We start from the raw sequence: 12,555 nt of genomic DNA on the forward strand, positions 1-12,555 counted from the left end.
ACTTGGATTAGTTGTCATGCGGAGAACCACACTCAGACGAGTTTTTCTTGAGAATATTGCTGGCTCACAAGTTCAGTTGTGCAAGCCGGTAATATCCGAAAGAAAAATGTGGACTCTGACGTATCAGTAGAACATGTTTTGCAGGTGATAAACCCTAGTACTATCCCATGTTTGGTTCTCTGACCTCATGCTCGTGACGCTGGACCTTTGAACCTGTGTGTACTATGTTTGAATTACCATGTTTGTAGAACTATGTTTGAATTACCATGTTTGCGCTACCATGTTTGTCGCACCATGTTTGCTTTACCATGTTTGAATATGTGGCATCCATGCATCCATGCATTCATACATCCATTAAAAAATCCATCTTTTTCGATAAAAACATGATTTTTCCAAAAAAAAAATTAGAAATTTTCCTTGCAAACATTATAGGATTAAGTTATGGAGTGGGTAAAAAGGCATACCAAGAAGTACGGTTTCAAAGCTCCTAATGTAGAAAGACTGAAAGAGTTAGCATCTTTTGTACAAGATCCTTCTGATTTTAGGAAAAGCCATGGAAAGCTTTTTCCTATCTTGAACACTCATGTTGATGAAGGACTTCTCAAAACTCTGGTTCAGTTCTATGATCCCGTCTACCGGTGTTTCACCTTTCCAGACTATCAGTTGGTACCAACCTTGGAAGAATATGCCAATCTTTTGGGTATTCCTGTGTCTGACAAAATACCTTTCAATGGTTTGGAAGCCATTCCTAAGTCACCAGCCATTGCAGCAGGTATCCACTTGAAGAAATCTGAAGTAGAAAGTAATTGGACTACCAAAGGAAATCTTCCGGGTTTGACTTCGCAGTTTCTAATAAAGAAAGCCTTTGATTTCATTGAAACTGGTAGCATGATAGCATTTGAAGCTGTATTAGCCTTGCTCATCTATGGGTTGGTTCTGTTTCCCAACATCAACGACTTTGTTGATATCAACGCCATAAAGATCTTTCTGAATGGAAATCCTGTTCCGACTTTGCTTGGTGACATGTATTTCTCTATTCATCACAAAAATCGCCAAGGTGGTGGAATCATTGTATGTTGTGCACCTCTTTTGTACAAATGGATTGTTTCACACTTACCTAAGTCTCCTATTTTCACGGAAAACCGAGAAGGTTTGCATTGGCCTCGAAGACTTATGTCCCTTACTAATAATGATATCCATTGGTATGCTCTGGCTCGCTGCGGCACAGAAATCATTGATAGTTGTGGAGAATTCGCCAATGTACCCCTCATTGGTACACAAGGAGGAATTAACTACAATCCGGTCCTAGCCCGACGACAACTCGGGTATGCAAATTCAGTTAAACCTGTTGGTCTCGCAGTGGAAAGCTACTTCTACCAAGAAGGGAGGATCCTCAAGGGTTGAAAACAAGAATGGTGAGAGCTTGGTACGACGTCCGATGGAAAGGAAATGGTGAGATAAGGAACTGCATTGCTACGGACGCCTACACCAGTTGGGTGAAGAAAAGAGCAAAGGAGTTTCGAATGCCTTATGATTATGAAAAACCCATGTTCCCTGTGGTGTCTCAACTACCCAATGTTCCCATTAACACTGTAGAAAAGTACCAGGAAATCTTAGCCAAGATAAGGTTAGAAAAGGACTCTTGGGAAGAAAAGTTTCGTAAAACTGATGAGGAAAATAGAAAGTTGAAGAAAAGGGTGAAAGATCACGAAGAAACTCTCTATTATCAGGATGGATGGCTCATGAGCAAAGATGAGAAGATCCGTCGGAAAGACGCCGCAATCAGAAGATACATCAAAGAAAGCAAGAAAAATCCTGAAGCCTCGACAAGCAACGCTCCGATGCCTGACAATTGGAAGAATGTTGTTGACAAGCTGAGAGCTGAAAAGGCCGAGTTGAAAGCTTACTATGGGAAAGAAATCATGAAGCTCAAGCTGCACAACGCATTTGGTTCTTCGTCCGATGAGGATGTTTAGGATTTGTTTAGATTTTCATTTATCATTTGCTTTTGTAAGGAGCTATGCTCCAATGTTGTAACATTTCCCATTTATTCAATAAAATAATTGTTTGTGTTCAAATGTTTGCAAGGAAATAATCTTTAAAATGTTTGGAAAAATCATAAATTTCTTTTTGCATACATCATTCTGCATATCGAGTCTGTTGTATAGAGTCTCATCTTTTGGATCTTTCTCCATTAGATCGTCAAGCTGTCGCGTCTCAAAGTTTCTCGACCGCGCTCGCAATCAGATCACAGATACAATACTCGTTCAAGCAGAAGAAGAGTAATGGAACACTCTGAACAAGAGAATATTGAGCTCCGTGGTACGGTGACCACCCTTCAGGAAAAGTTGGAAAGTCTCACTACTCTGGTTGACTCCTTGATGGCCGCACAGAATCAGCCGCCACCACCCAACAGTCAAGCAACGGTAACATCTGAAGTCACTACTCCAGTTTCTACAGTTGCATTCGGTATTCCATCTTTCTCTATGCCAGAAGGTTGGGGCCCGCCTTTCAGCTTTGGTACAGGTTTCCGCCATAATTTCTCTGGGGTTCAAACAGCTACAACTGAAGCACCTGCTGCACAAGGTTCAGCGTTTATTCCACATTCAGGGGTAACTTTTTCCCAAATCACTATGGCACTTTCTCAACCCACTATGACAGTTCCGACCCCTACGGTTCACACTGTTCCTTATGATGGCAATGAGATTTATCATGATCAAGGTGATAGCACAAATCAGCGTAACCTTGTGGAAGATCTCCAAGAACAGTTCAACAAGATTCAACTGGAAGTCAAAGCTATTCGTGGCAAAGATTTGTTTGGAAAGAATGCCCAGGAGCTATGTTTGGTTCCCAGTGTACAAATACCAGCTAAATTCAAGGTCCCAGACTTTGAGAAGTACAAAGGTAGTTCTTGTCCACAAAGTCATCTCGTGATGTATGCCAGAAAGATGTCTACTTATGCAGATAATCATCAGTTGCTTATCCATTACTTTCAAGACAGTTTGACTGGTGCCGCACTGAAGTGGTACACAGGTTTGGATAGCACCAATATTTGAACTTTCAACGACCTAGGTGAGGCCTTTGTCCGACAATACAAGTATAACTCGGATATGGCTCCAGACAGAGATCAGCTTCGGTCCATGGCTCAGAAAGATCATGAAGCTTTCAAAGAGTATGCCCAACGATGGAGAGAAACTGCTGCTCAGATTAATCCACCGTTAAAAGAGAAAGAGATGACAAAAATCTTCTTGGATACTCTCAGCCCGTTTTATTATGAACGCATGATTGCTAGTGCTCCAAGTGATTTCACCGAAATGGTAAACATGGGGATGCGTCTAGAAGAAGGAGTCCGAACCGGACGTTTAACTAAAGAAGGTGGATCTTCAAGCGGAACCAAAAAGTTCGGAAGTGGTTTCCCAAAGAAGAAAGAACAAAGTGTTGACATGGTGTCCCAAGGGAAGCCAAGAGGAAACGTCAATCGTCAACGACAGGTTGCTGCTATCACACCAGTCGTTAATACAGCGCCAAATCCGGGATTTACCCCGCAGTTTCAACAACAACAGCCTCGACAACAGGCTCAACAACTTAACAACAATCAGAATCGTGTGCAAAGAGCTCCACAGTTTGATCCGATTCCAATGACCTACACAGAATTGTACCCTGCTTTGATTGAAAAAGGTCTCGTTCAAACTAGAGCACCACCACCAGTACCTGAGAGACTCCCATGGTGGTACAAAGCTGAGGTCTCATGCCCTTATCATCAAGGAGCACCTGGCCATGATCTTGAGCATTGCATAGCTTTGAAATATGAAGTTCAGAGGTTGGTTAGATCTAATCTTCTCTCTTTCAGAAATTTGAACCCTAATGTGCAAGCAAATCCGCTGCCCAATCATGGAGGGCATGTTGTAAACATGGTATATGGATGTCCTGGCCAATACCGAGTCTATAATATCAACTTCTCAAGAGCAGATTTGGTACAAATGCACGCTACTCTTTGTCGGGGGCAGAATTTTCGCCAGCATCAATACGGTTCCTGTAGAATATGTTGTGTGGATCCTCACGGGTGTTCGATTGTGAGAAGAGATCTCCAAGTTTTGCTAGATAATGGTACTATTGAGATCTACAGAAATAGGGATGAAAATGAAGTTAACATGATAGGATGTTATCCGCATGAGCTTTTAGTCTCAGATATCAACTCGGAAATGCCTAAAGTTAACGTCATCGTTCCTCATTTCAACATGCCCGAGCGCATAGAAGTTACTTACAACAAGCCAAAGGTTCCTATTGCTCCTTTGATCATTTGTCTACCTGGACCTGTTCCTTATGACTCTGACAAGGCAGTTCCATACAACTACAATGCAACAATGATAAAGGATGGACAAGAAGTTCCTTTACCAACTCTTTCATCTGTCGTGAACATCGCTGATGTGAGTCGAGTAACAAGAAGTGGACGTGTGTATACTCCACTACCTCCAAAGCAGCCTGTTGCTCCTGTAACTGGGCAAAATCCTGTTAATATGCCAGTGGGGAATCCTGTGGAAACTCCTGTCAGTAATACAAACACTGATGTTGGTCAGTCCAGTGGAACCAATGTCAATCCAGATTTTGATGAAATTTTGAAGCTTAACAAAAGAAGTGAATACAAGATTGTGGATCAGCTTATGCAGACTCCTTCAAAGATCTCAATACTTTCATTGCTTTTAAACTCAGAAGCCCACAGGGAAGCCCTGATGAAGGTCTTGGATCAGGCTTTTGTAGATCATGATGTGACTGTTGACCATTTTGATGGGATAATAGCCAACATAACTGCTTGCAACAATTTAAGCTTCTGTGATGAAGAACTCCCCGAGGAGGGCAGAAATCACAATCTTGCTTTGCACATTTCTATGAACTGTCAGTCAGACTCTTTGTCCAATGTGTTGGTAGACACCGGATCTTCCTTGAATGTGATGCCAAAGACAACTCTTGCTCGCTTGTCTTACCAAGGAATGCCTATGAAGTTCAGTGGTGTAGTAGTCAAAGCATTTGATGGATCGCGAAAATCTGTTATCGACGAAGTCAACCTTCCCATGACAATTGGTCCACATACATTTCAAATCATCTTCCAGGTCATGGACATTCAAGCTGCTTATAGCTGTCTGTTAGGACGACCATGGATCCATGAAGCAGGGGCAGTAACTTCTACGCTCCATCAAAAATTAAAATTTGTAACAAATGGAAAATTGGTAACAATAAGTGGAGAACAAGCCTTGATGGTGAGCCATTTATCCAATTTCTCTTTCATCAGTGCTGATGATGTGGAAGGAACTCCGTTCCAAGGTCTCTCTTTAGAAGACGAATCTTCCAAGAAGAAAGCATCGATCTCTTCTTACAAAGAGGCAGTGAAAGTAGTGAAAGATGGAACTACCACTGGCTGGGGGCAAGTTGTGATCCCTACCAAGAATGAAACTAGAGCAGGTCTCGGATGTTCACCAACATTCTCAAACTGCACCAAGAAGGATGAAACCCTTCGACCGATCAAAGAAACATTCATTAGTGGAGGATTCCTTAACCCAATTCCTCAAGAGGTTAATGTCCTTATTGAAGAATGCATTGAAGAAGGTCTACCCGATCCTGAAGAAGAATGGAAATGTTATCTCAATGACTCGGGATACATATCTCAGGAAGAACCATATCCTCCTTTAGAGAAAACAAGTGCTAAAGAAACTGAGCCTGTTCCTGCAGAAATCTGGGACACCTTGGGACAACCAAGTGGAAAATTTGATTATATGGTGAAATACACTGCACCTGAAAGTTACAAGATTGCGATTGAAGACATCCAACCAACTGGATGGGGAGATTCCTTTGAGTATAATAGTCAACCAGAAGAGGCTTATCAGCCCTGTCAATTTTCTCAGCAGCCTGAAATTACTGAAGGTTTCGGCTTCAATGCATCTGCCAAGGTTCATAATCCTGAAGGTGGTTATTATCACATAAATGCCATTTTTGAAGATGAAGGGGAAGATGGTCCCGCAACTGACTCGGAAAGTGTCGCTGACAATGAGTCTCTTCATCCCGAAGACTGGGAAATACATCCTGAAAATTCTGAAGATTGTGACTCGTCTTATGCTCTTCAAGAAGTAGAAGAAGACCGTTTCAACTCTACAAAGAACAAGAGTGACAAACCAGGACCGTCAAATCCTGCTCGACCAGCGGTCAATGTCAATGCTGAAGATCACTCTGGGGAGGATTTTCCTGAATACATAATACACAGAGGAGTTCGTTGCTACTGGAAGGCTGTCGACGTTCCGAATGTTGTTCGCCGCTCAAAGTAATCACCTCGCTGTTATTTTGACCTCCTGCCTTGCCCAAAGCAGAGAGATGTTTTATAGGGCTTTGCTTTTAAATGTTCCGCCCAAATAACTTTGTGTATAGGGCTTTGTTTTAAAAGTTTCCCTCTTTGTCCTGCCCAAGACAAATGAGTTTGTGTTTAGGGCTTTGTTTCAAAAATGAATCATAAATAAAGTGTCATTTTAAATTCCCTACATTATATGTTTTATTTTTGCTTTTTTTTTCTGGAAATGGTAATCCTAAAAAAAAAAAAAAAAAAAAAAACTTTTCAAAAAAAATCTGCATACACTCTTGCATTCATAAATTTTCTGAAATAGATATAAATCACATGTGCAGATTTACTATTGATAAACCCATTGAATGCAATAACCCTATGCCCTCTCCCAACTTTGAGTTTCCTGTGTTCAAAGCCGAAGAAGAGGAAGAAGAGGAGATCCCGGACGAGATCTCTCGATTACTTAAGCACGAGGAAAGAGCCATTCTGCCTCACAAAGAGCCTTTAGAAAAGATCAATTTGGGTTCTGAAGAAGACAAAAAAGAAGTGACCATTGGATCGCTGCTTGATGCTGATATCAAGAGTAAGTTGACAGACCTTCTCAAAGAATATGTTGACGTGTTTGCCTGGTCCTACCAAGACATGCCTGGGTTGGATACCAATAATGTTCAGCATTACTTGCCATTGAATCCAGAATGTCCGCCAGTCAAGCAGAAATTGCGAAGGACTCACCCTGACATGGCTAACAAGATCAAAGTGGAAGTTCAAAAGCAACTCGACGCAGGTTTTCTAGTCACCTCTGAGTATCCTCAATGGTTGGCCAACATAGTGCCAGTTCCGAAGAAAGATGGCAAAGTCCGAATGTGTGTTGACTACCGTGACTTGAACAAAGCCAGTCCAAAAGATGACTTTCCATTACCACATATTGACATGCTGGTTGATAACACCGCTAAGTTCAACGTCTTTTCCTTCATGGACGGGTTCTCCGGTTATAATCAGATTAAGATGGCTCTTGAAGACATGGAAAAGACATCTTTCATCACCCCATGGGGTACCTTTTGCTACAAAGTGATGCCGTTTGGACTAAAGAATGCAGGCGCAACTTACCAAAGGGCAATGACTACTCTCTTTCATGACATGATGCATAAAGAAATTGAAGTTTATGTGGACGACATGATAGCCAAGTCCAGCACAGAAGAAGAACATATTGAATACCTTTTGAAGTTATTTCAACGATTAAGGAAATATCAGCTTCGCTTGAATCCTAACAAATGTACTTTTGGGGTTAGATCTGGAAAACTCTTGGGTTTCATTGTCAGCCAAAGAGGTATCGAAGTAGATCCCGACAAAGTCAGAGCTATTCAAGAGATGCCTGCACCAAAAACTGAAAAGCAAGTAAGAGGATTTCTCGGACGATTGAACTATATCTCCAGATTTATCTCTCAAATGACTGCTACTTGTGGGCCAATTTTCAAGCTTCTCCGCAAAGATCAAGGGGTTGTATGGACTGAAGATTGCCAGAAAGCGTTTGACAGTATCAAGGAATACCTGTTAGAACCACCAATATTGATTCCTCCAGTTGAAGGAAGACCACTAATCATGTACCTTACCGTGTTGGAAGAATCCATGGGCTGTATGCTTGGACAGCAAGATGAAACTGGTAAGAAGGAGCATGCCATCTATTACCTGAGTAAGAAATTCACAGATTGTGAGTCTCGTTACTCCATGCTCGAAAAAACATGTTGTGCTTTGGCCTGGGCTTCAAAACGTCTCCGCCAGTACATGATCAACAATACTACTTGGTTAATCTCCAAAATGGATCCGATCAAGTATGTCTTTGAAAAGCCTGCCTTAACAGGAAGGATTGCCCGATGGCAAATGTTGTTATCCGAATATGACATTGAGTATCGTGCTCAAAAAGCGGTCAAAGGAAGCATTCTCGCCGATCATTTGGCGCATCAACCAATTAATGAATATCAATCTCTCAAGTTTGACTTTCCTGATGAAGATGTCTTGTACTTGAAGATGAAAGATTGTGACGAACCGTTACCTGAAGAAGGTCCTGAGCCTGGATCAAGATGGGGCCTAATTTTCGACGGAGCAGTAAACGCTTTTGGCAATGGAATTAGGGCAATCATCATTACTCCCAAGGGTACTCATATCCCGTTCTCCGCCAGACTGCTATTTGATTGTACCAACAACATCGCAGAATATGAAGCTTGTATCATGGGTCTCGAAGAAGCCATTGACTTAAGGATCAAAATCCTAGACATATATGGAGATTCAGCCCTCGTGATCAACCAAATCAAAGACAAATGGGAAACTTACCACCCTGGCTTGATTCCTTACAGAGATTATGCAAGACGTCTGTTGACTTTCTTCAACAAGGTTGAATTGCATCATATACCTCGAGATCAGAATCGAATGGCAGACGCCTTGGCTACTCTATCTTCCATGTTCAAAGTCAATCACTGGAATGATATGCCTACAGTCAGAATCACGCGCCTTGAAAGGCCCGCCTATGTGTTTGCAACTGAAGCAGTCATCGATGATAAACCGTGGTTTCACGACATCAAACGCTTCCTTCAAACTCAAGAGTACCCGCTTGGGGCATCAAACAAAGATAAGAAAACTCTAAGGAGACTTTCTGGCAGTTTCTTCCTGAATGGAGATGTGCTATACAAAAGAAACTTCGACATGGTTTTGCTCAGATGCGTGGATAGACACGAAGCAGACATGTTAATGCATGAAGTGCATGAAGGGTCCTTTGGAACTCATTCAAACGGGCATGCAATGTCCAAAAAGATCTTAAGGGCAGGATACTATTGGTTGACAATGGAATCTGATTGTTACAAACACGTGAAGAGATGTCACAAGTGCCAGATCTACGCAGATAAGATCCATGTGCCACCGACTCTACTAAACGTTCTCTCATCTCCATGGCCTTTCTCCATGTGGGGTATTGACATGATCGGAATGATCGAACCAAAAGCTTCAAACGGTCATCGTTTCATCTTAGTAGCAATTGATTACTTCACCAAATGGGTAGAAGCAGCATCTTACGCCAACGTTACAAGACAAGTGGTTGTGAGGTTTATCAAGAATAACATCATTTGCCGATATGGTGTTCCCAGCAAGATCATTACTGACAATGGTTCAAACTTGAACAACAAAATGATGAAAGAATTGTGTGAGGAATTCAAGATTGAGCATCATAACTCTTCTCCTTATAGACCAAAAATGAACGGCGCCGTTGAAGCTGCCAACAAGAACATTAAGAAGATCGTCCAGAAAATGGTCGTCACTTACAAAGACTGGCATGAAATGCTGCCATTTGCTTTACATGGGTATCGTACTTCAGTGCGTACTTCAACAGGGGCAACTCCCTTTTCTCTAGTATACGGCATGGAAGCTGTGCTCCCCGTAGAAGTTGAAATCCCATCAATGAGAGTCCTCATGGAGACTAAGTTATCAGAGGCTGAATGGTGTCAAAACAGATACGATCAGTTGAACTTAATCGAAGAAAAACGTATGACTGCTCTATGCCATGGACAGTTATACCAAGCAAGGATGAAACAAGCCTTCAACAAAAAGGTTCGACCTCGTGAATTTCAAGAAGGCGACCTCGTGCTTAAAAAGATCTTGTCTTTTCAACCAGATTCTAAGAGCAAATGGTCTCCTAATTACGAAGGCCCGTATGTTGTCAAAAGAACATTTTCTGGCGGCGCCATGATTCTTACAACCATGGATGGTGATGAACTCCCACATCCTGTGAATGCTGATGCAGTCAAGAAATACTTTGTCTAAAAAAGTACAAAAGAACAGCTCGGTAAGTCGAAAACCCGCAAAGGGCGACTTAGGCAAAAATGAGCGTCTCGGTGGACTGAAAACCCGAAAGGGCGGTCCAGGCAAAAATTAGAGACAATAAACAGAAAAAATTCATCCTGGTAGATTGAAAACCTGAAAGGGCAATCTAGGCAAAAATTAAGGAATTATGACAAAGTAACTGCATCAGTCCGTACTTCGTCATCTGAAGAGTCTTTCTCATCAAAGGATCTTCAATCAAATCATCGCCAATCTGAAGCGACAAGCACAGTTAGAACTCAAAGTTGTTAGGGGAAATAGTGGTTATTGCTTTCAATGTAGCCTTTTCCGCATAATTACCATTTCCAACTTTTGTAAATACTCTATGGAATCACGCCTTTAGCTGATTACCATCCTATTAAATAAATTTGAGCCTTGTGCCCACTTGTTTGCAATCTCTAATTTCTTTTAGCTCGCAAAATGACGCTTTAATTGTGTTATTCATTTTTGAAAAAAAGAAAAAAGTTTTTAAATGAATTTACTTTCCTTTTTCAAAATAAAAGCGAAATTTTCCTTTGAGTTGTGAACAACAAAAGGAACATCAACAGCTATCTCCATAGGACGAATTAAGGATTATGATAGGAAAAGCTCTTCTATCCCCAGTGAAGAAGGTCTTCTATCCCCAGTGTCGAAGATTTCCCATCTCCAGTGAAGAAGTTCTTCCATCTCAGTAAGAAAAGATACTCATCTTCCCCAGAGAAGTTTAAAGCACACAGCATCATTCATCACCTGTGTTATCTACACCGTGTTGAAGAACATTTGCCAAGTATCTGGTTGTATTGCGACGTCGGTCCTTCTCCAGTATATACTTCATTGTCTGTCAGTCTCGTCAGCATGCATGCTACATTCATGACATTCATCATTCATACATATTTGCATCATTTATGCATCATTACATTTTTCAATGTTTGCTTCGAAATCACTTGTTCAGGATATATCTATTCCGAAAAAAAAAGAGAAAAAAAAAGGAAAAAGAAACAGATATGGGCGTGTCATCTCTCCAAGTAGGTTGTCACCCATAAGCAGAAAGAACAATTTTCTTTCTCCAGTTCCCCACTGAGATCATTCCTCGTGGAAGAAGGTTTCTTTAGTTTTTCCTCTCAAAACAAAGGAGAAAATTCCCATTCGAGTTCATTCCTCATGGGTACAAAGTCTTGTTTGACTGTCTCTTTCCAATTCGTTCTTGGTTAGAACATTGTCTTTACCAAAGATCCAAATTCCGATTCCTCAAACAGAGTCGTGAGAAAAACGAACCATAAACGATAGCCTCATCATCTGAGCAGTTTATGTTTCTTTCAAAAGATTTTTCCTCTCAAGGAAATCAATCATGAAGACCATTTGACGATCAGGGCCTTATTACTGTTCACAAGGCTGAATATCCAGTAATTTCCCTAGCAAAGTCTCCAGGATCATTTTATCACTCGGCTGATAATTGATCATGTCTTCAAAACCACTATCACAAGGCTGGTAGTCGGTAACTTTTTGTTCTGGTTATATTATTAAACATGTCTATCACCATGCTGATAGTCGGTAATATTAACCGAACCTTTGAAACTCTTTTACCTTGTCAAGTCTATCACCATGCTGATAGTCGGTAACACAGTTTCATACCTTTCACCTTCGCATTATTAAACAAGTCTATCCCCGTGCTGATAGTCGATAATGTCGGTAGGTAAGCTTTTCTTACAAAGCTATCATTCCCCGGTGAAGCATACACTTGCTTTCCCGAAAAGACAAAACGGATTCTCTTCCTAAAACGGATTGAGACATCCTTCCCGATCACTTTTCCCCAGTGGAGTCAGTTCTTGATATCCCTCGGTAAAGATATCCTTGCATCATTCGCAATTTTGGTATCTTAGGTCCAAAATTTGCGTCTTCTGATATTTAAGTCTCTTCCACCCTATCAAAACGAAGATTTTCAATCTTCATGTCTCAGGTTGAAGAAACTTAAATAGGGGCATCTGTCATACCCCAATTTTTGACCTAAGATACCACCTCATATCATTTGCATATGCATCATTTGCATCTCTAACAAATTGCATAGCTTGTGTTTGCTACTTGTGACTCAGCAGGATTTAATCAGGAAATCACTCATCAGTGCAAATAACACTCAATTAGGGTTTTGTTCTCCCTTCATCTCAAATGAATCATCTTCATCAATAATCAACATTTGGTCCTCAGAGATTCATTTCAACAAGCTCAACAGCTTTGAATCGACTTAATTAGGGTTTTGACTGAAGACAGCACACTCCTGACTTTTGCTCAGAATTTGACCTAATGGCTTGGGACATGATATCAAGACCTCAAGTGCATCATTTTGACCTAATCCATTGGCTCATAACATCTCCTACACAAAGATTGATCAG

Source organism: Vicia villosa, linkage group LG5, assembly GCF_029867415.1.
Source record: "Vicia villosa cultivar HV-30 ecotype Madison, WI linkage group LG5, Vvil1.0, whole genome shotgun sequence".
Lineage (NCBI taxonomy): Eukaryota > Viridiplantae > Streptophyta > Magnoliopsida > Fabales > Fabaceae > Vicia > Vicia villosa.